At 44.3% G+C, this 25,126-nt stretch overlaps 1 protein-coding gene across 1 annotated transcript in view; it reads right to left on the bottom strand.

The window, feature by feature from the left end:
- Nucleotides 1-25,126, bottom strand: part of LOC106607552 (protein eva-1 homolog A) — an 82,188-nt gene that overhangs the window by 34,281 nt on the left and 22,781 nt on the right. The window contains exon 2 of the mRNA XM_014204590.3: nucleotides 3,122-3,265. The gene's annotated coding sequence lies outside the window, so the exon portion shown is untranslated. The remainder of the gene's footprint in view (nucleotides 1-3,121; nucleotides 3,266-25,126) is intronic.

Raw genomic sequence — 25,126 nt, forward strand, 5'->3', positions numbered from 1 at the left:
CTAGAAAAGTTATATTTTAGTGTTTTAGTGTTTCAGTGAATTGTTAGTGAGGGAGGCCCTGCTCTCTCGCTTCCCCAGTTGTTTAGTTCATTTTTCATGCCAATCTCCTTTGCATTAGCGTAGCCTCTTCTGTAGCCTATCAACTATGTGTCGGTCTATCCCTGTTCTCTCCTCTCTGCACAGGCCATACAAACGCTTCACATCGCGTGGCCGCTGCCACTCTAACCTGGTGGTCCCAGCGCGCACGGCAGGTCTCCGGCAGCCTCTGGAACTGCCGGTCTGCGGCCAACAAGGCAGAGTTCATCTCAGCCTATGCTACCCTCCAGTCCCTCGACTTCTTGGTGCTGACAGAAACATGGATTACCACAGAAAACACTGCTACTCCTACTGCTCTCTCCTCGTCTGACCACGTGTTCTCGCACACCCCGAGAGCATCTGGTCAGCGGGGTGGTGGCACTGGAATCCTCATCTCTCCCAAGTGGACATTCTCTCTTTCTCCCCTGACCCATCTGTCTATCTCCTCCTTTGAATTCCATGCTGTCACAATCACTAGCCCATTCAAGCTTAACATCCTTACCATTTATCGCCCTCCAGGTTCCCTTGGAGAGTTCATCAATGAGCTTGACGCCTTGATAAGTTCCTTTCCTGAGGATGGCTCACCCCTCACAGTTCTGGGTGACTTTATCCTCCCTACGCCTACCTTTGACTCATTTCTCTCTGCCTCCTTCTTTCCACTCCTCTCCTCTTTTGACCTCACCCTCTCAACGTCCACCCCTACTCACAAGGCAGGCAATACGCTTGACCTCATCTTTACTAGATGCTGTTCTTCTACTAATCTCACTGCAACTCCCCTCCAAGTCTCCGATCACTACCTTGTATCCTTTTCCCTCTCGCTCTCCTCCAACACTACTCACTCTGCCCCTACTCAGATGGTATTGCGCCGTCGCAACCTTCGCTCTCTCTCTCCTGCTACTCTCTCCTCTTCCATCCTATCATCTCTTCCCTCTGCTCAATACTTCTCCAACCAATCTCCTGATTCTGCCTCTTCAACCCTCCTCTCCTCCCTTTCTGCATCCTTTGACTCTCTATGTCCCCTATCCTCCCGACTGGCTCGGTCCTCCCCTCCTGCTCCGTGGCTTGACGACTCATTGCGAGCTCACAGAACAGGGCTCCGGGCAGCTGAGCAGAAATGGAGGAAAACTAGCCTCCCTGCGGACCTGGCATCTTTTCACTCCCTCCTCTCTACATTTTCCTCCTCTGTTTCTGCTGCTAAAGCCACTTTCTACCACTCTAACTTCCAAGCATCTGCCTCTAACCCTAGGAAGCTCTATGCCACCTTCTCCTCCCTCCTGAATCCTCCCCCCCCTCCTCCCTCTCTGCGGATGACTTCGTCAACCATTTTGAAAAGAAGGTCGACGACATCCGATCCTCGTTTGTTAAGTCAAACGACACCGCTGGTCCTGCTCACATTGCCCTACCCTATGCTTTGACCTCTTTCTCCCCTCTCTCTCCAGATGAAATCTTGCATCTTGTGACGGCCGGCCGCCCAACAACCTGCCCGCTTGACCCTATCCCCTCCTCTCTTCTCCAGACCATTTCCGGAGACCTTCTCCCTTACCTGACCTCACTCATCAACTCATCCTTGACCGCTGGCTACGTCCCTTCCGTCTTCAAGAGAGCGAGAGTTGCACCCCTTCTCAAAAAACCTACACTCGATCCCTCCGATGTCAACAACTACAGACCAGTATCCCTTCTTTCTTTTCTCTCCAAAACTCTTGAACGTGCCATCCTTGGCCAGCTCTCCTGCTATCTCTCTCAGAATGACCTTCTTGATCCAAATCAGTCAGGTTTCAAGGCTGGTCATTCAACTGAGACTGCTCTTCTCTGTGTCACGGAGGCTCTGAGCACTGCTAAAGCTAACTCTCTCTCCTCTGCTCTCATCCTTCTAGACCTATCTGCTGCCTTTGATACTGTGAACCATCAGCTCCTCCTCTCCACCCTCTCCGAGTTGGGTATCTCCGGCGCGGCTCACTCTTGGATTGCCTCCTATCTGACAGGTCGCTCCTACCAGGTGGCGTGGCGAGAATCCGTCTCCGCACCACGTGCTCTCACCACTGGTGTCCCCCAGGGCTCAGTTCTAGGCCCTCTCCTATTCTCGCTATACACCAAGTCACTTGGCTCTGTCATATCCTCACATGGTCTCTCCTATCATTGCTACGCAGACGACACACAACTAATCTTCTCCTTTCCCCCTTCTGATAACCAGGTGGCGAATCGCATCTCTGCATGTCTGGTAGACATATCAGTGTGGATTACGGATCACCACCTCAAGCTGAACCTCGGCAAGACGGAGCTGCTCTTCCTCCCGGGGAAGGACTGCCCTTTCCATGATCTCGCCATCACGGTGGACAACTCCATTGTGTCCTCCTCCCAGAGTGCTAAGAGCCTCGGCGTGACCCTGGACAACACCCTGTCGTTCTCCGCTAACATCAAGGCAGTGACCCGATCATGTAGATTCATGCTATACAACATTCGCAGAGTACGACCCTGCCTTACACAGGAAGCGGCGCAGGTCCTAATCCAGTTCTCTCACGTCACCCCGCTCCTCAGCACACTCCACTGGCTTCCAGTTGAAGCTCGCATCTGCTACAAGACCATGGTGCTTGCCTACGAAGCTGTGAGGGGAATGGCACCTCCGTACCTTCAGGCTCTGATCAGGCCCTACACCCAAACAAGGGCACTGCGTTCATCCACCTCTGGCCTGCTGGCCCCCCTACCTCTGCAGAAGCACAGTTCCCGCTCAGCCCAGTCAAAACTGTTCGCTGCTCTGGCACCCCAATGGTGGAACAAGCTCCCTCACGACGCCAGGACAGCGGAATCAATCACCACCTTCCGTAGACACCTGAAACCCCACCTCTTTAAGGAATACCTGGGATAGGATATTGTAATCCTTCTAACCCCCCCCCCCCCCCCCAAAAAAAAAGATATAGATGTACTATTGTAAAGTGGTTGTTCCACTGGATATCTTAAGGTGAATGCAACAATTTGTAAGTCGCTCTGGATAAGAGCGTCTGCTAAATGATGTAAATGTAAATGTAAATATGGGTATGTAGCAGCTCACCTGAGAGCAAAGACTCTGAGGTTATGACCGAGGTCCCATCAGGGGGGGCGCTGTATCCAACCACGTTTGGGTCATTGGCACTGGGTGACGGGGGGTACACTGCCACTCTGGGGTTGGGCTCTTGCAACAGCAACTTCTTTGGGACTGGAGAGAGGGAGGGAGGGATGGAGGGAAAGTTTGAATTTCAACCCAAATTGATTAGAAAAATATATGATTCTCTACTCCCTGACAGTGAGATGGATAGTGAGAGAGAGTGAAGTTTTAACCTCAAACCGAATATCAAATACCTCAAACCAAATAGCCCAACATACATTGAGTGTACAAAACATTAGGAACACCTTCCTAATATTTAGTTGCACCCACTTTTGCCCTCAGAATAGCCTCAATTCATCAGGGTATGAACTCTACAAGGTGTTGAAAGCGTTCCACAGGGATGCTGGCCCATGTTGACTCCAATGCTTTCCACAGTTGTGTCAAGTTGGCTGGATGTCCTTTGGGTGGTGGACCATTCTTGATACACACAGGAAACTGTTTAGCATGAAAAACCCAGCAGCGCTGCAGTTAACACACTCAAACCGGTGCGCCTGGTGTCTTGCCCATTCACCCTCTGAATGGCACACATACACAATCCATGTCTCAATTGTCTCAAGGCTTAAAAATCCTTCTTTAACTTGTCTCCTCCCCTTCATCTACACTGATTGAAGTTCATTTAACAAGTGACATCAATAAGGGATCATAGATTTCACCTGGATTCACCTGGTCTGTCTATGTCATGGAAAGAGCAGTTCTTAATGTTTTGTACACTCAGTGTATGTCATGCTCTGCTCATGTACAGAGAAAGAGAAAGATAAAAGGGAGAGAGAGAGACACAGGGAGGGGGGGGGGGCTCGGAAGGAGGGCGGAAGGACAAACAGAGTCACAACCCGTGATTCACCCACTTCTTCTGACCCCGCAGAGGGCTATTCCAGAAAGTTACGCTTCTCTCCCCTCTAACCTCCCCCTTCATACCACGTCACAACATCCTGTGAGTCAGGGAAAACCGCACTCTCGACCCAGACATACACACAGGACCCACAATGCAACGGGGTAATACATTCCTTCCCCTCACATGTGGTTTTACGAGTCCGACCTGACTGCAATCTCTGGTCACCGTGTCTGTCCCTATCACGGATGATTTATTGCCTACAAAACCGTCCGCGTGTCTGTCTGTCTGCCTGCCCTCCAATTTCCATTGGCCCGCACAAAAACAACTAAACTCTGCAGTAGCACAGGCACTAATAATGAAAACTCATACAACAAAAGACAAATTCAAAATGTGATTCGGGGAGAAAAAGGGAATATTTGTTTGAAAGCCCTTGGTGTATAAACAAACTGATCACATTTCCTGAGACATTATTGGGCTGCGCTCCAAGAAAGATACAATAAAAGACCTGGCCCAGACCTCACATAGCCCATAGAGGCCTTAATTTCTCTGCAAATTAATTGAAAATAAAATACAGAAATATTATCTCATTTACATAAGTATTCACACCGCTGAGTCATGTTAGAATCACCTTTGGCAGCGATTACAGCTGTACGTCTTTCTGAGTAAATCTCTAAGAGCTAGATTGTACAATATTTGCACATTATTCTTTTCAAAATTCTTCAAGCTCTGGTTGTTGATCATTGCTAGACAGCCATTTTCAAGTCTTGCCATAGATTTTGAAGCCGATTTAAGTCCAAAACTTTAACTAGGCAACTCAGGAACATTCAACGTCGTCTCGGTAAGAAACTCCATTGTATATTTGGCCTTGTGTTATAGGTTATTGTTTTGCTGAAAGGTGAATTCATCTCCCAGTGTCTGGTGGAAAGCAGACTGAACCAGGTTTTCCTCTAGGATGTTGCCTGTGCTCAGCTCCATTCCCTTTATTTTGTATAATAAAAATCTTCCCAGTCCTTAAAGCTACCATATGTAACTTTTTGTGCGACCGAGACCAAATTCACATAGAAATGTGAGTTATATATCTTTCATTCTCATTGAAAGCAAGTCTAAGAAGTGGTAGATCCGTTCTTTTTGTGCTATTTCTATGCTTACTGTTCTTAAGTTTGAAATACAATATTTTTGGTTATGGAAAATATATTTCTCACCGGTTTAGATGGTACAATGAGTCTCTACACTAGACTTGCTTGTTTTGTCACATAAACTGAAATTAGGAGAACTATTATAATTTTAGCAACCAGGAAATGGTGGAACGATTTCTGCATAGTGCACCTTTAACAATTATAAGCATACCCATAACATGATGCAGCCACTTGAAAATATAGAGAATGTTATGCCTGTATCTTTGTAGTGACTGGGTATATTGATACACCATCCAAAGTGTAATTAATAACCATTCTCAAAGGGATATTCAATGTCTGTTTTTTTTACACATCTACCAATAAGTGCCCTTCTTTGCAAGGCATTGGAAAACCACCCTGTTCTTTGTGGTTGAATCTGTGTTTGAAATTCACTGCTCAACTGAGGGACCTTACATATTTTTGTATGTGTGGGGTATAGAGATGAAGTAGTCATTCCAAAATCATGTTGAACACTATTATTGTCCATGAAACTTATTATGTGACTTGTTAAGCAAATGATTACTCCTAAACTTATTTAGGCTTGCCATAACAAAGGAGTTGAATACTTATTGAATAAAGATTCAGCTTTTCATTTTTTATTCATTTGTAAACATTTCTAAAAACACCAATCCACTGACACTATGGGGTATTGTGTGTAGGGCAGTGATACAACATCTCAATTTAATCCATGTTAAATTCAGGATGTAACACAACAACATATGGGAAAAGTCAAGGGGTGTGAATATTTTCTGAAGGCACTGTATAACCCCAAACAAATAAAATAACATTTTCTTTGTCACAAGCTTCGTAAACAACAGGTGTAGACTAACAGTGAAATGCTTACTTACGGGGCCTTCCCAACAATGCAGAGAGAAAAAAAATGTAATATTAGAAAAATAAGAACACAACGAATAAATACATACAGTGAGGGAAAAAAGTATTTGATCCCCTGCTGATTTTGTACGTTTGCCCACTGACAAAGAAATTATCAGTCTATAATTTTAATGTTAGGTTTATTTGAACAGTGAGAGACAGAATAACAACAACAAAAATCCAGAAAAACGCATGTCAAAAATGTTATAAAAGGATTTGCATTTTAATGAGGCAAATAAGTAAAAGGGACATTTTTCCCTCACTGTACATACAATGCACGCTCATATATAACCTCAAGCATGCAGTACCCAATCATATATAACCTCAAATATACAGTACTGTACGCACTCATATATAACCTCAAACATACAGTACTCATATATAACCTCAAGCATGCAGTACCCAATCTTATATAACCTCAAATATAAAGTACTCATATATAACCTTCAATATACAGTACACACTCATATATAACCGCAAACATACAGTACTCATATATAACCTCAAACATACAGTATACACTATAAACTAGGACTATTAATTAACTATCTTTTAGGCTATGGCGCATGTTCACCACATACAACAAAATTTTCAACAGTGATCTCAGTTTCACCCTTTTGAAGATCCTTACAACAGAACTCTGTACATTGTAGAGTATTGTTCACCACAAACAAAGCTTCAACCATTACCTCAGTTTTACTTTTCTGAAGACTTTTACAGCATGATCTATTCCTGTTAAACGTTCAGGCTCCCATTCAGTCCATTCAATTCAATGGTTGTGGTGTGTATAGGGCTAGCCACAAATTGAGATGAATGTCCAAGAAAAGACAATCTTGCAGTGAGAACGTAATGATATAATGATGGGGTATATTTTGTAGGTGAAATGTGCAACAGCAAAGTTGAACACTCAGTCGCAAAACTCCATAGACTGCAGAAAACAAAGAAAACATTTAGAAAAAAGAGCTCAGCTGAATCTTACTCCAGCCCCAACCACCATATGGAGTGGTGGGGGGCAAGACCAACCCTACCATTAGCAACGCGCTTTCCCCACCCACCGGAGGATCTGTCTTTTTCAGCCATCTAGAGTATTTCCTGTGTTTGAGAGGTGCAAAATAAACTTGTCATTTAAATCTTGCTGGATTGACTGCTTTAATTTTACTCCTGCGACTCTTTCATACTCTTGCTTCTTCTGCCTGTCGATTTTTTTCCCCTGTTAACGTTCCGAACACAGAAATGTTTGTAATGACCTGTCAAACACACCCCGGGAATGGCTGAAATGGGCTCAATGGAATACATTGTCTTTCCGTAGCATCTATAAGAAAGCTAAAGCTTCGTCTGGGAATTAACGCATCGTCTCGACACTTGCGTCACAACAGAGAAGAAAGATAACTTTATTGAGGAAGGGTGTAAATGTTTTTGTTTACAAATGAGGTGCACTGAAATGAAAGCTACTTCTGAAAATGAACACTCAGATTATTTTGATATTATGTCTGATCTCGCAAACAATATAAAGTATGTATAGATAGGTGTAATCTAGAGCCAAGTGTGTTGATCTTTTATCTGAGGGTATTCTGCTATTGACACACAATTATGAAACAGAACATGACAACAGGAGTAATTAACGAGGCAGTCTAGATAGCGCAGGTGAGTGTAGGTAGGCGTGGGACAGGGCGGGTTTGTGGTGGTTGCTGCCCGGTTCCACCCCTTTATGTTCATTTATTCATATATGCACATACACCCAGTGCATTTATGCAAAAAAGGCACATCATATTTTCATTATTTTAACAAAACAAATAAGTGAAATTTGACATACATTTAAGACCTGAATTCCCACCAAAATCCCTGAACTCCATTATTTGTCCGTGCCAGTAAAATGTCCTATAATTCAGTCAATAGCTGATGGATAATTTTTTGGGAAAATGTGCAGTATCTTCCTTCATCCATTGTCCAACTATACATTTATTAGGATTGTTTTTAAAACCTGAATAATTTTGATGAGCGTTGCTATCACCATACACAAATCAAACAAAGCAAATCAGCAGAACGGGGAAAATAGTGAGAGGGAGAGAAATATGATTCCTGGCCTCCCCCTCCCTCCCCTGTACTCTCTCATCAGTTTGACACACTAATCATGGGTCGGCCCCTCCCCCCACCCTCATTACAGGGCTCTGATTGGTCCTAATTGGCAGCACATGTGGCCTCAGGTCACAGCTGGGAGACGCTGGGTGATGATGGCCCTGCTGTCACTTCGTGAACACACACAGACGAGCATGTACACACACACACACACAAACACAAACACACACTTGCACGTTCTTACGTATGTACCTATGCACGCACACACAGACACACACGCACACACTTTCAATACTCCCAACTTCACAAACTCACTCATATTCTTATGTTCCTGTTCACACAAAAAGATCATGCGTTACAATTCATAAGACAACTACACACATGACTGTGAATTCTTAGTGTGCTGACAATGCTGACTTGTCACGAATCCCACCGAAGGTGGCTCCCCTGCCTGCTCGGGCGGCGCTCGGCGTCGCCGGCCTACTAGCCGCCGCTGATCCCTTTTTCCTTTTCTGTTTGTAATGTCTTATTGTTTGCACCTGTTCCTTATTTGTGTTTCTTGATTTGTTGTTATTTAAGCCTGTTTAGCCCGCCCAGGTTTGTGCGGGATTATTTTACATCAGTGTGCTTTTTGGATGTGCTGGCGATCTGCCTGGATTATTTTCTTTACGGACTGTGTGCCCGTTGTGTATGGGTTGGTCATTTAGTTCACACACCTGTTGTGTTGGCGTCGACCATGTCGTACCAGAGAAAATAAATCTTATTTTTTCTTACCTCTGCTCTCTGCGCCTGACTCCTACCACCACTCCTAGCATTCTTGACATGACTACTAGGAATCAGCAAGGACCACATTTTTAAACGACTGTCGGTTGTATGGGAAATAATGGTCAACAGTAAAACTACTTGACTTGGACTGTTGGATGCAGCCAGCAACACTTAACATATTGCCAAGTAATATAGATCCAGCACGAGAGAGAAAATGTGTTTGTGTGTGTGCAAAAGTGCAAAAGTGTTTAAGTGTTTGTGTGCGTCTGTGTCTGTCTGTACGTGTGTGTGTTACACAGTGAGAAACACAGCGCATAAATCTCTCCAACGAGGCTGCCAGTTCTGAAATGACACTCCAACTTCCCAAAACAGCGATCCTACCTTCTAATTCCCTACTCTATCGGTGCAGCGGGAGCCCATTCTGGAACACCACAGGGAGTGGGAATATTAGACAGGAGAATGCGAAAGAGAGAGAGATCAGTGTTCAACATCATAGTGCCCACGAAGCTCATCACTAAGCTAAGGACTCTGGGACTAAACACCTCCCTCTGCAACTGGATCCTGGACTTCCTGACGGCCGGCCCCAGGTGGTAAGGGTAGGCAACAACACGTCTGCCCCGCTGATCCTCAACACTGTGGTCCCTCAGGGGTGTGTACTTAGTCCCCTCCTGTACTCCCTGTTCACCCATGGCTGCGTGGCCAAACACGACTCCAACACCATCATTAAGTTTGCTGACGACACAACAGTGGTAGGCCTGATCACCGACAACGATGAAACAGCCTATAGGGAGGAGGTCAGAGACCTGGCAGTGTGGTTCCAGGACAACAACCTCTCCCTCAATGTGAGCAAGACAAAGGAGCTGATCGTGGACAACAGGAAAAGGCGGGCCGAACAGGTCCCCATTAACATCGACAGGGCTTTAGTGGTTCGGGTCGAGAGTTTCAAGTTCCTTGGTGTCCACATCACCAACAAACTATCATGGTCTAAACACACCAAGACAGTCGGGCATGACAAAACCTTTTCCCCCTCAGGAGACTGAAAAGATTTGGCACAAGTCCCCAGATCCTCAAAAAGTTATACAGCTGCACCATCGAGAGCATCCAGACTGGTTGCATCACCGCCTGGTATGGCAACTGCTCGGCATCTGACCATAAGGTGCTACAGAGGGTAGTGCGTACGCCCCAGTACATCACTGGGGCCAAGCTTCCTGCCATCCAGGACCTATATAATAGGCGGTGTCAGAGGAAAGCCCATAAAATTGTCAGGACTCCTGTCACCCAAGTTCTCTGCTACCGCAAGGCAAGCAGTACCGGAGCGCCAAGTCTAGGACCAAAAGGCTCCTTAACAGCTTCTACCCCCAAGCCATAAGACTGCTGAACAATTAATCAAATGGCCACTGGCCTATTTACATTGACCCCCCCCCCCCCCCCCTCCATTTGTTTTGTACACTGCTGCTACTCGCTGTTTATTATCTATGCATAGTCACTTCACCCCTACCTACATGTACAAATTACCTGACTCGGTTCCGGTACCCCCTGTATATAGTCTCGTTATTGTTATGTTATTGTGTTACTTTTTATTTTTACTTTAGTTTATTAGGTACATATTTTCTTAACTCTTCTTGAACTGCACTGTTGGTTAAGGGCTTGGAAGTAAGCATTTCACGGTAAGGTCTACACTTGTTGTATTCGGCGCATGTGACAAATAACGTTTGATTTGATTTGAGAGAGAGAAAGAGAGACAGAGAGAGAGAAAGGAAAATAGAGGGGGAGAGAGGGATCAGAATGGTTACTGGAGGCGACCCTAGAGTGTATAACAATAGACTGTGTTGATACTGGCACAGCTATGGTTTGTTTTTACTGGACTCAGGAGTACAGCAGTGGGTGTGTGCATAACGGGGGCATATGCTGACTGGTGCAGAACACAACAACCCTGATACAAAGCCATTCTCTGAGCCAGAGGAGTACTATGGTATAGTAACGCACTATGACTTAGTAACTTTTCAATTTTTAGCAGACCTTTTTATCCAAAGCGACTTATAGGCATGCATGCATTTTACTTTGAGGTGGTCCTGGGAATCAAACCCACTATCCTGGAGTTGCAAGCACCATGAACTACCAACTGTGCTACAAAGGGCCATAACTCCCTATAGCAACACCCTGACAAAGACCATGTTATTCGAAAAGTTGCTTCTCCATCACCTTAAGCTCACTAGCTCAAGATGACTTATTGGTAGAAGCCATAGCAGTGATAAGGATCTGTGTTATTCATTGTGGTCTAAAAAGCAAAACTGATCATATTACTCCAGATCACAGAGAACTATCTCTGAACAGCTGCAATATGGAGAAGGACATTCATTCTACGAGAGAGAGAATGCGTAAGGAAGGAAAGAGAGAGAAGTGTGTAAGAGAGGAGGAATAGGAGAATGAAAGGAAAAGGGAGGGAGAGAGAGATTGGCAGCTGAGCATGGCGGACAAAGAGACAGACACACACACACACACACACACACACACACACACACACACACACACACACACAATAACTCACAGCTAATAGCATTCCAGAGGAACGACATAGGCTAGGTGAACAGAGCAGGAGCCTAAGGTGTTGAAATTGTACTCTTCTTTTTTTCCCATATTTTTTCTTGTCACCCTCCCTTCTTCCTTCCATCTCTCTCTTCCATCTCTCCCTCATCGTAGCAATTCTTATGTTTTCAGAGTGTCAGAAAGTCTCACCGGGGCATTTATTTAAAGCACGTTTTAACAGTATCCAGCTGACAGGAGTTGATTGGGGCAGCATGTGTGTGTTTGGGGTGGATGGGCAGAGCATAGGTGGTATGAAAGACGGAGAAACAAGATGGAGAGAGGAGCCTTAAGTTTAGAGGTGGGGGTAGTTATGAATAAGGATTGGGGGATTGAGTGCTGAGTGAATCGGGGTAGGGTGTGTATTTGTTTGTGTCCGAGTGTATATGTGTGTGTGGTTTTGGGGAAATACGGACCTATATGACCCTAGCCAAGCTTTGGCATGAACCTCATGTTTATTCTCCCCCCAGCTGAGTACTCCCCTCCATCTATCATAGCACTCACACTGTGAGAATGTGTGTGTGTGTCTGTGTTTGTGTGTGAGTGTATGTGTGTCTCTGTGTATGTCTGCATCAGTATGTGTGAGTGTTTGTGCGTGTGTGTGCGTGCGTGTATGTGTCAGTGTTCATGTCTGCATTAGGTGTGTGTGTGTGTGTGTGTGTGTGTGTGTGTGTGTGTGTGTGAACGTCTGCATTAGTATGTGTGTGAGGGCATGATACACTCATTACACACTCCTTCTCGTTGTGTGTGTATACATACATCAGCACCTACACAGGTTTCTGGACTGGGTAATTTGAGCAGTACCGGGGTCCAATGATGAATTCATCTACTGGGCTGTCTTGACCCTTTTAGGTGATGGAATGTGTTTTGGCTGTGATCAAAAGGCTAAACATGGAGACTGGTGAAAGCACTCGACTTTTAGGGACCTATATCCCCTACCATATAGGCAAGGAAGGCCCCCGCCTAAAACGTGTTCAAAAGGCTACAATTTTGTTGCCTGGGTGGTGCTCTGTAAGGCCTTTGATCCACACCTGGAAATCAACTGAGGTGAAAGACTGACCTATTGTACTATGGTCTGACCTTGGACTCATAACCGGTGGTAGAAGTAGGGTACATTCCAGGATGGAGCAAGAGGAGAGCTTACCTTACCTCCAATATACACACACAGCTGTGCCCCCTGCCCTGGATTCAATTGCATAGTATTTTTTCTCTCCAAATGCTATATTGCATACCACACATCCCTTTGGCTGTGAGCACGAGAAAAAAACACACATAAGCCCCCCACACACACACACACACACACACACACACACGCTCACAGATCCACATGTGCACACAGATACACAGAGCATAGACCATAGCTACTCCCACTCCACTACAATCATTTCTCCCGCTCCATGATCCCAGCTGTTTTAGTCATTGAACCTTTATTTAACAAGGCAAGTCAAGAACAAATTCTTATTTACAATGACGGCATTCGCTTCACTACACTTCTGAAACACAGTTGCTGCCATTAAAGGGATACTTCGGGTTTTTGGTAATGAGGCCTTTTATCTACTTCCCCAGAGTCAGATGGACTCGTGGATGCCATTTGTATTTCTCCTTGTCCAGCATGAAAGAAGTTACAGGTAGTTTTGCGTGCCAATGCTATTTAGTGTAAGCGCAATAATGGAAGTCTATGGGTTTCTGCTCGTATGATAGCAGATAGCACAATGACTGGAAGTCTATGGGTAACTCTAGTTAGCAATTCCACAAGCGCTAGTTAGCAACTTCCTTCAAACCGCACCCAGAGACATAAAAAAGGTATCCATGAGTTCATCTGACTCTGGAGAAAATCCTGAAGTATACCTTTAAGAAACATACACCAAAATAGCTGACCCGTTGACAGGAGGAGGACATAATAAAGCGCTTGAAAATGACACGATTTTAGAGTCCAGTAGACCTCCCAAACAGAATACACACAATAGTACAAACATCTCACACACACAGACACAAATTCCATATATTATAGTGGACTACTTATAGGGATTAGGGTGCCATTTCAGACACAACTAGTGTCTCAGTGTCCTCACTCCCCATGAACTTTGACCCCTCTCCAAACCAAACGACCTAACCAAACAGTGGCTTGGCGGGGTTAACTGTTTGTGTTTCATTCTCTTTATTGGGCTGGTGTGTGTGTGTGCTTGTGTGTGTTTATGTTGTCAATTTATTGGATTAGTGTGGGAGACAGAGAGGAAGGACGCTACTGCAACTGAGTCAACACTCTCATGACTCTTTCGCTAGGTGGGTCAACAAGGATGTGCCTAAAATGCCATGACATCAAAGTGCGCCTTGCCCTGAACTCACTCTCTCCCTCGTATCAGGCTTATATATGAGCTCATCACACAAGCCCAATTTAGCCATTCTGTAAGTCACTTCATATCAAACGTTTCTTATTGAGTGAGAGCTCCTGATGGTGGTAAAACAAGGCTTTCATTAGCTGACATAAATGTGAAGGAAATTAAGGCAAAGACAATGTGAGCCTTGTTCAGTCTGATGTTGGTGGCTTCTTCTAACCCAAACAAGTCATTATCTTTAGAGCGAGCCGACAGCTGAGACATGAATGAGACGAGAATAAAGCTTGCTACAAAGTTCACAGCCTCTGAGCAGTGGTATCCTGCGTTCCATTGTGACATATGTGACATACAGTACTCAATATCAGCCAATCAAATAAGGTTAATAAATATGTAATAATGAGCCTTTCGGCCAACAGGGTTTATGCACTTATTATTATTTTTTATTTATTTAACCTTTATTTAACTAGGCAAGTCAGCCGTGTTCTACAATATTGGACCGTTGGCTTTCATACTTTTGGAATTCCCAGAGCGCTATTTCAAGCAATTTCTTCAACCGTCAAAAAAAAAGGAGCTGATCATGGACTACAGGAGACAGAAGAGAGAGCATGCCCCCATCCACATCGACGGGGCCGCAGTGGAGAGGGTCAAAAGCTTCAAGTTCCTTGGCGTGCACATCACTGAGGTCATGAAAAGGCCCGAAAGGTAGTCAAGGGCTCCAGTCACCTGAGCCACGGACTGTTCACTCTGTTACCATCTGGCAAGCGGTATCGGAGTATAGGATCTCGGACCAACAGGCTCCGAGACAGCTTTTACCACAAGGCTGAAAAGCTAAACCAAGCTGTCTCCCTGTACAGAACTGCACCTTGAAGACTCTTTGCACCGGAGAAACTATATGTACCTTAGAAAGAATTTGCACTGACTACCCATACATTCAACCCTTACAAACAAACACCCATAAACACACACACACACACACACACACACACACACAACGCTGCTGTTCTATTATATAATATTGATTCCACTACCCACTCTATAAATACAGTCCATTATTACTATGGATACTACCTCTTCTATTACTTGTTATTTTTGACATAATTAACTCTTTTCATTTTTATTATTGATTAATGTACTGCATTGTTGAGGGAGCAAGCACATAAGCATTTCGCTGTACCTTTTATACGTGCTGTAAACTGTCTATGTGACAAATACATTTGTTTTGATTTTTGAAGAAGGCACAACAACACCTCTTTAACCTCAGGAGGCTGAAGAAATTAGACATTATAATTCTCACAAACTTCTAAAGATGAGCATTCTGTAGGGCTGGTTCGCCACATGGTTCTCCAGGGGTGGTGCGGTCAGCCCAACACATCACCGGAGGAACACTGCCTGCCCTCCAGGACATTTACAAGACTCGGTGTCAAAGGACTCAGCTACCTTCCCAGTACTCAGGCATGCACCTTGAGACTAATGCCCCATGTATAAAGAGTAATTCAATGCTGGACATCCTCATATTCTACATTAAGATTTTAGTAATTTAGCAGATGCTCTTTTCCAGGTGCGACAACCACATATCATAGTAAGTACATTTTTCCTCATTAAATTAGCTATCAGCAAAGGGGGAACAAAAAGTAAAGTGCGAGATTTAGTTATAAAAGTTTTTATTTTTTATTTCATTTAGATTTTTACAGGGGCCGAGGAGGAAAAGGTGGGGGGGGGGGGGGGGGGGGGGGGGGGGGGGGGGGGTCTGGGTTGCTGTGGGTTTATTTAAGATACACTTTGAAGAGGTAGGGTTTCCAGATGGTTTCGGAAGATGGGCAGGGACAAAGAAGAGCTTTGACTGGGCTGACCGGGAACTGCTCTCCCGTAGGGCCAAGAGATGAGAGGTGGCAGAACGGAGTACTCCAGTTGAGGTGTAGAGTTTGCACATAGCCTGAAGGCAGGGAGGGTCAGTTACTCTTGCTGCTCCGTAGGAAAGTACCATTGTCTTTACCCTGATCTTGTCAAGAATTCTGTTTATATACTGTTTTTTATTCAGTGTGTATGTATAGCCTGTATTAGTCACACCCTGATCTGTTTCACCTCTTCCTGTGATTGTCTCCAACCCTTCCAGGTGTCGCTTATTTTCCCCAGTGTATTTATCCCTGTGTTTCCTGTCTCTCTGTGCCAGTTTGTCTTGTATGTTTAGTCAAGTCAACCAGTGTTTTTTTCCGTACTCCTTTTTGCTCCTTTTTCTAGTCCTCCCGTTTTGGACCCTTGCCTGTTTCTGGACTCTGTACCCACCTGCCTGACCATTCTGCCTGCCTTGACCACGAGCCTGTCTGCCACTGTAACTCCTGGACTGATTTGGTTTTGACCTTTTTGCCTGTCCACAACCATTCTCTTGCCTACCCCTTTGGATTATTAAACATTGTAAGACTCCAACCATCTGCATCCTCTGTCTGCATCTGGGTCTCGCCTTGTGCCTTGATAGTATTCTTGACATAGCTCAACCAAATATACACTACATGACCAAAAGTATGTGGACACCTGCTCGTCGAACATCTCATTCCAAAATCATGGGCATTAATATTGAGTTGGTCCCCACTTTGCTGCTATAACAGCCTCCATTCTTCTGGGAAGGCTTTCCACTAAATGTTGGAACATTGTTGCGGGGACTTGCTTCCATTCAGCCACAAGAGCATTAGTGAGGTCGGGCACTGATGTTGGGCGATGGGCGATTAGGCCTGGCTTCCCAAACTGGGAAAGGCCTTTTGCCAAAAAGTTGGAAGCACAGAATTGTCTAGAATATCATTGTATGCTGTAGAGTTAAGATTTCCCTTCACTGGAACTAAGGGGCCTTGCGTGAACCATGAAAAATAGCCCCAGACCACTATTCCTCCTCCACTAAACTTTAGAGTTGGCACTACGCATTCGGGCAGGTAGGGTTCTCCTGGCATCCGCCAAACCCAGATTAGTCTGTCGGACTGCCAGATGGTGAAGAGTGATTTATCACTCCAGAGAACGCATTTTCACTGCTCCAAATTCCAATGGCGGCGAGCTTTACACCACTCCAGCCGGCGCTTGGCATTGCGCATTGTGATCTTAGGCTTGTGTGTGGCTGCTTGGGGTTGGAAACCCATTTCATGAAGCTCCCGATGAACAGTTATTTGACTAATTGACTTGATGGAAAGGTTCCACGTTGAAAGTCACTAAGCTCCTCAGTAAGGACATTCTACTGCCAATGTTGGTCTAAAGAGATTGCATGGCGGTGTGCTTGATTTTATACACCTGTCAGCCCGAAACCAGTAATTTGAAGGGGTGCCCACATACTTTTGTAAATATAAACTCAGCAAAAAAAGAAACGTCCCTTTGTCAGGACCCTGTCTTTCAAAGATAATTTGTAAAAATCCAAATAACTTCACAGATCTTCATTGTAAAGGGTTTAAAAACTGGTTCCCATGCTTGTTCAATGAACAATAAACAATTAATGAACATGCACCTGTGGAACGGTCGTTAAGACACTAACAGCTTACAGACAGTAGGCAATTAAAGTCACAGTTATGAAAACTTAGGACACTAAAGAGGCCTTTCTACTGACTTTGAAAAACACGAAAAAAAAGATGCCCAAGGTCCCTGCTCATCTGTGTGAACGTGCCGTAGGCATGCTGCAAGGAGGCATGAGGACTGCAGATGTGGCCAGGGCAATGTCCGTACTGACATCTAAGACAGCGCTACAGGGAGACAGGACGGACAGCTGAACATCCTCGCAGTGGCAGACCACGTGTAACAACACCTGCACAGGATCGGTACGTCCGAACATCACACCTGCAGGACTGGTACGGGATGGCAACAACAACTGCCCGATTTACACCAGGAACGCACAATCCCTCCATCAGTGCTCAGACTGTCTGCAATAGGCTGAGAGAAGCTGGACTGAGGGGTTGTAGGCCTGTTGTGAGGCAGGTCCTCACCAGACATCACTGGCAACAACGTCGCCTATGGGCACAAACCCAGCGTCGCTGGACCATACAGGACTGGCAAAAAGTGCTCTTCACTGACGAGTCACGGTTTTGTTTCATCGGGGTGAGATGGTCGGATTCGCATTTATCGTCGAAGGAATGAGCGTTACACTGAGGCCTGTACTCTGGAGCGGGATCAATTTGGAGGTGGATGGTCCGTCATGGTCTGGGGCGGTGTGTCACAGCATCATCGGACTGAGCTTGTCATTGCAGGAAGTGCGTTACAGGGAAGACATCCTCCTCCCTCCTGACATGACCCTCCAGCATGACAATGCCACCAGTCATACTGCTCGTTCTGTGTGTGATTTCCTGCAAGACAGGAATGTTAGTGTTCTGCCATGGCCAGCGAAGAGCCCGGATCTCAATCCCATTGAGCACGTCTGGGACCTGTTGGATCGGAGGGTGAGGGCTAGGTTCATTCCCCCCAGAAATGTCTGGGAACTTGCAGGTGCCTTGGTGGAAGAGTCGGGTAACATCTCACAGCAAGAACTGGCAAATCTGGTGCAGTCCATAAGGATGAGATGCACTGCAGTACTTAATGCAGGTGGTGGTCACACCAGATACTGACTGTTACTTTTAATTTTGACCCCCCCTTTGTTCAGAGATACATTATGACATTTATGTTAGTCACATGTCTGTGGAACTTGTTCAGTTATGTCTCAGTTGTTGAATCTTGTTATGTTCATACAAATATTTATACATGTTAAGTTTGCTGAAAATAAACGCAGTTGACAATGAGAGGGCGTTTCTTTTTTTTTGCTGAGTTTAGTATACCTATAGTACATTCTACTGCACTGTTGGAGCTACTTAACCTGTTAGGGCTAGGGGGCAGTATTGACACAGCCGGATAAAAAAACGTACCCGATTTAATCTGGTTACTACTCCTGCCCAGTAACTACAATATGCATATAATTATTGGCTTTGGATAGAAAACACCCTAAAGTTTCTAAAACTGTTTGAATGGTGTCTGTGAGTATAACAGAACTCATATGGCAGGCCAAAACCTGAGAAGATTCCATGCAGGAAGTGGCCTGTCTGACAAGATGTGTTTCATCTAGACTGTTTTTATTGAAGATTTAGGATCTTTGCTCTAACGTGACACTTCCTACGGCTCCCATAGGCTCTCAGAGCTCGGGAAAAAGCTGAAGGATATCGAGGCAGGCTCTGGCTGAAACACTTTATCGCGTTTGGCAAGTGGCCGCTCAGAGTACTGTGGGCTTAGGCGCATGCCCGAGTCGACCGAATGCTTTATTTTTTTTCGTCTGTTTACCTAAATGCAGATTCCCGGTCGGAATATTATCGCTTTTTTACGAGAAAAATTGCATAAAAATGGATTTTAAACAGCGGTTGACATGCTTCGAAGTACGGTAATGGAATATTTAGAATTTTTTTGTCACGAATCGCGCCATGCTCGTAACCCTTATTTACCCTTTCGGGTAGTGTCTTGAATGCACGAACAAAACGCCGCTGTTTGGATATAACAATGGATTATTTTGGACCAAACCAACATTTGTTATTGAAGTAGAAGTCCTGGGAGTGCATTCTGATGAAGACAGCAAAGGTAATAACATTTTTCTTATAGTAAATCTGACTTTGATGAGTGCTAAACTTGCTGGGTGTCTAAATAGCTAGCCCTGTGATGCCGGGCTATCTACTGAGAATATTGCAAAATGTGCTTTCACCGAAAAGCTATTTTAAAATCGGACATATCGAGTGCATAGAGGAGTTCTGTATCTATAATTCTTAAAATAATTGTTATGCTTTTTGTGAACGTTTATCGTGAGTAATTTAGTAAATTCACCGGCAGTGTTCGGTGGGAATGCTAGTCACATGCTAGTCTCATGCTAATGTAAAAAGCTGGTTTTTGATATAAATATGAACTTGATTGAACAAAACATGCATGTATTGTATAACATAATGTCCTAGGGTTGTCATCTGATGAAGATCATCAAAGGTTAGTGCTACATTTAGCTGTGGTTTGGGTTTATGTGACATTATATGCTAGCTTGAAAAATGGGTGTCTGATTATTTCTGGCTGGGTACTCTGCTGACATAATCTAATGTTTTGCTTTCGTTGTAAAGCCTTTTTGAAATCGGACAGTGTGGTTAGATTAACGAGAGTCTTGTCTTTAAAATGGTGTAAAATAGTCATACGTTTGAAAAATTGAAGGTTTTGCATTTCTAAGGTTTTTGAATAACGTGCCACGGGATTGCACTGGCTGTTACGTAGGTGGGACGATTTGGTGCCACCTAGCCAAGAGAGGTTAAATATAGGCATTTCCCTGCACTTGCATATCTGTGTAAGCAACAAATAAACTGAGATTTGATTTGATCCATGTACATGAAGCCGTGTTAGTTGGGAATTTCGGGGAGGTGCACAGCAGCCTGTGCGTCCCCCGCAGACGGTGGTTTCAGAGACAGGGTAGCTATGTCACAATGGGCCGCCAGACGATCGCGACTTTGGACTCCGAAAAAGCCTTTACACAGCTGAGACATGAATGAGGCATGAATTAACTCAGAGATGCTAGTTCTAGGTCCCAAGAAACAAAGAGATCTGAGGTCGGATCTGACAATGAATCTCTGGTTGTACATTAGTCTCAAATAAAACTGTGAAAGACCTCGGCATTACTCTGGACCCTGATCTCTCTTTCGACAAGTATATCAAACTCAAGAGTAGCCTTTTTCCATCTTTGCAACATTGTAAAAATGGTGTCATGTGTGATCTCTAAGTCTCCAATCTCTTTCTCTTTCACCTCCCGGAGGACCTGAGCCCCAGGACCATGCGTCAGGACAATCTGGCCTGACGACTCCTGGCTGTCCCCGTCCCCAGTCCACCTGATCGTGCTGCTGATCCAGTTGCTGTTGATCCAGTTTCTGCTGTTCTATGTTCTGCCTCCCCCCACTCAGCTATGAAAAGCCAACTTACATTTACTCCTGAGGTGCTGACCTGTTGCACCCTCTATAACCACTGGGATTATTATTTTACCCTGCTGGTCATCTATGAACGTTTGATCATCTTAACAAACAATCTGGCCTTAATGACCATGTACTCTTATAATCTCCCCCCGGCACAGCCAGAAGAGGACTGGCCACCCCTCAGAGCCAGGTTCCACTCTAGGTTTCTTCCTAGGTTCCTGCCTTTCTAGGGAGTGTTTCCTAGCCACTGTGCTTTTACATCTGAATTGCTTGCCTTTTGGGGGTTTTAGGCTCGGTTTCTGTCTAAGCATTTTGTGACAACTGCTGATGTAAAAAGGGCTTTATGAATCAATTTGATTGATTTAACTGTACTCAACTCCATTGGCCTATTCGGACCGAGGTAGTCAGTTATCTTTAGCAAGAGCAGCTGTGCCATGAGCAAACTGTACATGGGACTTGAATAAGTGGGAGCTAACAGCTGACACATGAATGAGACATGAATAAGTTCAACTCAACTCTATAGGGCTGTTGGGACCTAGGGATTAATAGAGCTAGTCAGACAAAGCAGCAAGTCCAGCTAATATTAGCAAATTGTTCTCTGTAGTCTGTTCTTTGTTTCACTACCCCAAGGTTCTTCCAATATTATGTTTTAGTCTATTAAGCATAAGTAACAAAGAATTTCACTGTTAGTCCACACCTGTAAACTGCATCTGCACTATCATCTTCTTCCGTTTGTGACGTTAACACAGACAGTCATAGAATGCTGGCTGTCCACATTCTCTCTCCATCACTCTCTTTCTCTCTGCCTCTCTCTCTTACATCTATCTATCACCTGGGTGGCATCTGGTGCATCCAAACGAAAAACAAAAAAATTCAAAAGAACTTTGTCAATCAGTGGTGACGTTTTGAATCCCGTTTCGAATCCCGCAGCCAGAACCCAGACAAATCCCGCAGCCAGAACCCAGGCTCTTCTGATCAAATCACTAAGGTTTCCTGGATACTGTAGTTGCAGATAGGGCCACACTTGATAAAGCATGTCTACGTAATCATGGTTCAGTCAAGTTTGGCTCATCCATTCTTTCCTGGTTTTCTGAGGATTTTTTTTGTTGAGGCATGACAAGGTGAAAAGTGCATAGTTTCTAGGCCTCTCTACACTACAATAGCAGGTTACCATAATGGTTGATGAATGACAAATCATGTCTGTGACTTCATGGGGTCATTGCGGCCAGCTCATTTGTGTCTTTCTGGCTGGTAGTACAGGTATACAGTATATGTACAGACCAAATAATAAAATAAAACAATTTAGTGTTGAACTTCCTGCTTTTACCTTTGGGAACAGGTATACTCAATATGGCGGCCGGTCCACCCATCACGGAACGTACAGTCTATTCGAGTCATTCTATTTCTATGAGTTTAGACATGGTATAAAGTATGCCTATAGAGAATAAGCCTAGCCTAAACCTAGCAACAGTATGATCACAGTCACATTCAGAGCAGCACACACATACAGACCACATCCCCATAAGATTGCCATTCAGTCCAACAGGAGAAATGGCCTAACTAGATAAGATTAGAGATGCCACCGTTCTCATATGTCTTAAGCCTTTAATGACATGGCTCCAATTATATCTATAGTTTCCGTATTTTAGGATGTGTGAATTGTTTATCAAGTGCTGTAAGTCAGCCTTTTATCTTTTAACCCCCAGGTATGAACTCCAGGGGTGTATTCATTAGTTCACACCGTAGGGAAACATTTTGCTACGGAAAACATTTTGCACAGAAAATGTGAGTTTCATATTGGACAAGATCAGCCTACTTGCTTCCGTTTGGTTCTTAGTGATGTATGTCTGAGGTTTATACCCCAGGTATACTTTAGAATAACACTAAGCACTGTAACAGCTGTCTCCTATCTCTCTCATCCACCTCTGGTTTATGTCTGAGGTTTATACCCCAGGTATACTTTAGAATAACACTAAGTACTGTAATAGCTGTCTCCTATCTCTCTCATCCACCTCTGGCTCTGTATCCTGTTGTTAGACGAGGTAGGTAGATAAACATTATCCAAAGTGATGTGGGTTCCCCTCTAATCAAACTCCAACAGACAGACATGGTTGTACCCATAAAATGTACTAAATGAGCCATGTTTAATGAAAGTAGGTAACAGCAGGGTGAGTGCGTGTGTGAACTGTACACAACAGTAAAAATGTAACATTTACCGACAGTGTGTGTGTGTGTGTGCTCATTTCTTAAACTATGTGTGTTTGTGTGTGATTGTGAGCTCACCGCTTGAAAGAACATATGTGTGTGTGCTCAATGCTTGAACATGTGTGTGTGTGTGTTCTCTGCTCGCTTACGTATGTGTGTTATACTCCACTAAGGCCCTGCCACACTCCACTCCACAGTGTGTTGACGTTATGACTGGGTAAGCTTTTCCAGGTATAATTACAGAGCACAGAATCTGTCCTCACCTCTAATTAATGACATCGAGGAGGTTTTTGTTTAGTCCTTCACTCTACTGTCCTCCCTGGCACTGTCCTGTATACCCTGTCACTATACTGTCTCCCATGTTACCGTCCTATAACAGAGCTACGATAATACTCCTTTAGTGCCTTTATTAGAGCCAACTCCTAAAATAGATGTCTGTGAGCGGAGCTCTGCGCTAACACAAGCTATGCTAGCAGCTGGTTTTGATCAAGGAGCAAGGAGATAGGATCAGCCTACGTGTGTATACCTTATGTTTATTTATTTTATGTAACCTTTAATTAACTAGGCAAGTCAGTTAAAAACACATTCTTATTTACAATGACGGCCTACCAAAACGCAAAAGACCTACGGGGATGGGGGCTGGGATAATTTTTTTTTTTTAAATAAATAAATAACATAAATATAGGACAAAACACACATCACGACAAGAGAGACAACACTACATAAAGAGAGACCTAAGAAAACAATATGGCAAGGCAGCAACACATGACAACACAGCATGGTAGCAACACAACATGACAACAACATGGTAGCAAAATAACATGGTAGCAGCACAAAACATGGTACAAACATAAACATTATTGGGCACAGACAACAGCACAAAGGGCAAGAAGATAGAGACAACAATACATCACGCGAAGCAGCCACAACTGTCAGTAAGAGTGTCCATGATTGAGTCTTTGAATGAAGAGATTGAGATAAAACTGTCCAGTTTGAGTGTTTGTTTCAGCTCGTTCCAGTCGCTAGCTGCAGCGAACTGAAAAGACAAGCGACCCAGGGATGTGTGTGCTTTGGGGACCTTTAACAGAATGTGACTGGCAGAACGGGTGTTGTATGTGGAGGATAAGGGCTGTAGTAGATGTCTCAGATAGAGGGGAGTGAGGCCTAAGAGGGTTTTATAAATAAGCATCAACCAGTGGCCCATACATGAGCATGTGTACACGCTCATTAAAGAGTTTGGCAGGACCGGCACAGCTTGGGAGGTCTACTTGGCACACAGTCTCTCTCTTTCCTACTTTAGATCCATCTGTGACTCCTCTCTTCTATGGTCCTTAAACAGCATGCAGCACAATACACAGAGTGTGTGTGTGTCCTCAGGGCTCAGCAGAGAGATAGATAGAGAGGGAGAGAAAGAGAGATAGACAGAGAGAGAGACACCCATACACACACACTTCCCCCACACATACACTTTTATTAGTGTCTTTAAAATAAACACCTGCTACCAGGCTGCCAGTCCCCCCCAACCAACAACTGGTCTGAGTGCAGTTCCTACAGATATGAGATAACGTTAACCCAGTTTTCCCCACAAACACAGACCAGTGAAACGCTGATCTGAGAGCAGTTCCTACCACAGTGATGAGATAATGAAATAGAGCCAACCCAGAACATTGAAATGCTTGTTCATCTCCTGATGACTCAATTACCACTGTGACATCTCCATTACACAGATTACAACGCATTGGGAATCAAGGCCTCCGAGGCAACCAAAGGACATATTGCCCCTTTAAGTCTATCAAAAGTGTGCGAGTTTGAGCATGAATTAGATTGAGCAATAAAAGACACCCTGGTGCCATGACCAATATGACCAATATATACTGCTCAAAAAAATAAAGGGAACACTTAAACAACACATCCTAGATCTGAATGAAAGAAATAATCTTATTAAATACTTTTTTTCTTTACATAGTTGAATGTGCTGACAACAAAATCACACAAAAATAATCTATGGAAATCCAATTTATCAACCCATGGAGGTCTGGATTTGGAGTCACACTCAAAATTAAAGTGGAAAACCACCCTACAGGCTGATCCAACTTTGATGTAATGTCCTTAAAACAAGTCAAAATGAGGCTCAGTAGTGTGTGTGGCCT

This window comes from Salmo salar, chromosome 06 (assembly GCF_965601325.2).
Source record: "Salmo salar chromosome 06, fSalSal1, whole genome shotgun sequence".
In the NCBI taxonomy this organism is placed as follows: domain Eukaryota; kingdom Metazoa; phylum Chordata; class Actinopteri; order Salmoniformes; family Salmonidae; genus Salmo; species Salmo salar.